Here is a 4,653-nt window from a genome sequence, read left to right on the forward strand (position 1 = left end):
TTGGCATTTTATGTGGCTTCCAAAATGCGTGTGCCTCTTGTATCATTCCGTTCCCTCTGTCCTTACATATTTGGACCTAAAAGAAAAATAAAATTCATGCATTGTTCCCTTAATTTGTTTTTAAATGTTGGGAGAAAGTGAAAATTCCAATTCCTTAAATTCTTCACATTTTTGTTTGAATGTTTTCACTTGTGTGGGTGACATTAAAACAGCATGAGAAATGTAAATGTCTAAATAACAATTCAGTGCACAAGGAGTTTCAGCCTCTCTATTCACCATGTCGAATTCTCTAGATTTTTGTGCCTGCTAATCAACAAAAAGTAAAAAAAAAAAAAAAAAAAAAAAAAAAAGGAGAGAGAAATTCAATGCATAGTTAGAATGGAAAAAGAAAAGAAGGGGAAAAAACAGAGGAAACAAGGAAATAAACTCCAGTGTGGTTGTTCGTTTCCTGCCGGGCTCTGCTAGGGATGGTCCCCCTCCCATCTCTCAGACAGAGACGCAAATCGGGCTCCATCAAGTGCTCACGTGACCTTGCTCCCTGGAGGCCGCACAGTCGAGGCAGGCTCACTGCCTTACAAACTATGCTTTGTCCACCTGAGGCTCAGTTTGCTGGGTGAATTTCTGTGTCAAATAATAATTAATCCCAAGGTCTTCACTTGCTAACACAGCACAGCGATGAACGACCCCGTGCTAAATGGCAAATCTTTGTGTTGTCTGTAGAGATTCATCTTAACAGGGAAATAAGATGGTATTTGAATATGTCACTTGTCCAGAGGCTAAACTGTTCATTTTACTTTGAAATTCAAATGATCGTCTTGGTATCTTTTGTGTTTGTGTGTGTGTGAGGAAGATTGGCCCTGAACTAACATCTGTGCCTGTCTTCCTCTATTTTGTATGTGGGACGTTGCCACAGCATGGCTCAGTGAGCAGTGCGGAGGTCCGTGCCCTGGATCCAAACCCGCAAACCCTGGCCCACCAAAGTGGAGAGCACAAACTTTACTACGCCACCAGGCCAGTCCCTATCTTGGCATGTTTTTAGTTATTGTTTCACTGTTACTGCCATGTTAGGGTGCTCCAGTCGTGAAAATTATACATCCCCTATAAGATGGTGGATTTTGGTGTGATTTACAAGTTTCATACTAAATTATGCCAAAGTAAAATATTATAGGAAAAGCGTGGATTTCTCTCTTCTTCCCTCCTCCCCCCACTCCTGCTTGCCAAGCACCTCAGTATTTGGTCTCTTCCATGAGAAATTAAAAGTGGATGGAGAGAGGACCCAAGGAGCCACGATCACTATTTGCTGTGCTTAATTGGCCCTTGCATGTTATAAACTGGTCATCACCTTTAATTTCTATTTCATTCCTTGAATTCTGGAAAGCTACACATTTCCCACTCCATCTACGTTACCCTTTGCCTACAGCCATCATCTGAAGTTTATTTTTGTGAGAGTCACCTTTTATCTTCTACTGGAAAATCAGACTTTTCACTTAGTTTTGTAGTGATTGCTATCTGCTTCCCTAAAGAAAATGAACTAAGGGAAATGCTGGATAATAGAGAAGCTAATGAAATCGCACACAAAGGAGACTAACTGGCACCGATCTGGAGGATGTGGGGAAGTGGGAGATGAGCCATCCTCCGCCGAGGGATAACAACCACAGTCAGCAATGTGTCCGTGATGTCAAGTGTCTGGGCTTTTAAATATCTCCCGATTGGGATTGGTAATATATAGACCAATCATTTGAAGATTGGGCGGAAATCTGTACATTTCATATAAATGTTTAGAGTACTACAGAGACAAATTTCAGCCCTATTCACATTTCTGGTTTAGGGAAGTAGCAATAAGTGTTTCAGAAAACTCAACAATGTTTTACATGTTGCAACGATGGGCCACCATCTAAACCATAGCTGTGTGTAGCTTACAACTTCACAACTCTTTTCTGGATAACAGTGTTGGCATTTAGCTTACCCCGGGCTGAAGGTCTGTCCCAAAGCTGCAATTCAGGAGTGGTTCTGCTCTTAGAAATAAGTCTAGTGAATTTAGCTTCTATATGAAATACGCCTGCCACCAGCTGTTTAAGTTTCCAATTCCTCTTCAGTTATAAAGTTATTCCTGAAGCGAATCCTCAGTTCCTAGAATTGGTTTTCCATTTATCCACTTGTTCTGAAATGCCGTTATATCTCACTGTCTTCTGCGACATCAGGGGATGAAACCCTCACGTGCCTGTTCCTCTGGCCTCGGCGTGGATGGTTCCACTTTTGCCTCCCCGGGCAGGACTGCAGGTTTGTGCCTCAGCACATGGGACTGGCGGACACCTCTGGGTTTCCCAGCCTCCGTCCCCAGCACTATCATCCTTGAGGTGGCGAGTCAGCTGGATGTGATGGCTTCTCAGTGCCACCGGTCAGGTTGGATGGGGAATAAAAGTGTTCTAGTAAAATACCCATCAACATGGAATGATAAAAAGAGCAAAACTGTTGTCAGATGATGATTAGAAAGCTCGTGTTTCCAGCAATGTTAAAATATTATAACAAAAGTGGATAACTTTGCATGTCATAAATTCATAACAACCATGTTTTCACGGAGAGTTGACTGCCCGAAAAGCCTTCTACTTTCTTGCAGTCTTAACATAGGGCGAATTTAGGCTAACTTCCAGTGCAGAACCACCCACGTGCAATGGCTACTGCTGTGCCCAGTGAGGAATGCAGTGATTGTCACTGGAGCTATTGGTCTAAGACTGCTTGTCCCCTCACTAAATGACCCAAAGGGACAAGCTCTTTGAAATCTCCCCTTTGATTTTTACAGTGTTCCTACCACCCACCGTCTGCTGTCACTTCTCCCTGCTCTTATTTTTCCTCCTCTATCAGGCACTATACCTTCTAAGTTGTTTCCTTTAACCACTGTTACCCAGGAGACCAGAGGCCTCTAGACTATAAGCTGCCCAGGGAAGAGACCTTGTTCACTTTATTCATCTATTACCTACTAGGTACAGTGTCAGGACATTTTAAATCAGTCAATAGATGTTTGTTGAATGAATATCCAAATGTATCACAGTTGTATGTAAAAGAAGAGTATACTGGTCCCACGAATCCAAAGGAATTTCTTTTGCTCAAAATTCAAGTGTTTAAGGAATAAACTCAGTGGCCATACACAGGCTTTTAAGAAGCTTTAAAAATCCTCTCTTCACTTTTGGCTCCCATGTGGGATGATGCAACATTGCACATCACGGGCGCTACGACTTTGCTGCACAGTTCTGCTTTCCCGCTTCTCTTGGGAAGTTATTTCCCCCTCCATCTTCAAGTCTGTACAGGTCTCCAGGGTCAATATTCAGCCGATCCCCAGACATCTTTCCCCTTTTCTGTGTGTTGTTTTGTAGTCAGACTAGTGAGAAATCCTTCCAAAATATAATCACCAGAGCTTCACGGTGTTACTTTTTATTTACTTATTTCTTTCGAAAGTTGACTAAGTAACCATTCTCCTATTTAAAATTTTTAAGTACTATAGTAACTTATTTGCAGGTAGTTACATCAATTCAAATTTCTCCAAATAAACAGAGCCCTCTTGCTTTCTTACTAGTAATTGTCTAAAAAATTTGAAGCTGATAAGGACACAAGGACCTGAGTGAAGGCTCTGCCATGCTCTTTTCAGAATGTCCGTTTCCAGCACAAATATTTTCTGCTAAAAATAAGGCCCTAGAGACAGTGGGAAAGTTGCAGACTTAAAAATTGACATTAAATGCAGCCAGTGTTACCTTGACATATTTAGCTGAAAGTCTGAGCTGGAAAAACAGATGTTATTTTATTTAATAGGTTCAGGTTTTATAACAAAGGTTGCAGAGATGGGGAATTTTCTTTTTTTCCAGAGTTCTTCTTTTAACCACTAATGGAAACCATTTTTCATCAAGTCCTTCCTTGGGTGGGGGTGAGTAGCAAATCCTGAAAGGACCCTTTGCATGGATACTGTGTTCAAGAAAGCCACGAAGGAAGCCACTGAACATTATCTGAAAGAGGCCGATGCCACACGAACAGAGGCGCACTGAAGGGGTTAAGAAAAATGACCAATGAGGATATGAAACTATCTGAAACTCATGTGCCTTTACCAAACTTAAAAGTCTACCAGGTGCTCCTAATTCACATTTTCAGATGTCGTAGTTATCTTGTGAACAGCATATTTACAATAAAAATATCTCTATGTGTTGAAGGCATTAATTTGGGATAGCATAGTTTCTTAAACCTTTGATTGCCATTTCTTCACTGAAAAATTAAAATACTTTATATTTGTAAGTTAAAGAAAATATGACTGCATGTGTTGGCGTGTCCAAAATGGCACTGTCAGGACCGCTCTAGACCCCGGCCTATGACTGTGCCGCTGACTGTGATCGGAGCTGTGTGTGTAGATCACGGTGACGTTGTGCAAGAAGGAAGTCCCCGTGAGGAGGGGTGAAGCTGGTTGCCAGCATCACCTCGGCGAATCCACGAGCAGTTGCCAGGATTCTGCTCCTGCATCATCAGCCGCGCCTTGAGAACACCCCACTCCCAGGGCGCCATTAAGCACAGCTGTGCAGCCCTGTGTCCATGAGGCTCAGAGACGCCTGCCAGACCGTGGTCGGCAGACACAGGTGGCCCTCGTCAGTGTCCAGGGGTCCCTATACCATATTT

Source organism: Equus asinus, chromosome 8, assembly GCF_041296235.1.
Source record: "Equus asinus isolate D_3611 breed Donkey chromosome 8, EquAss-T2T_v2, whole genome shotgun sequence".
Taxonomy (NCBI): domain Eukaryota; kingdom Metazoa; phylum Chordata; class Mammalia; order Perissodactyla; family Equidae; genus Equus; species Equus asinus.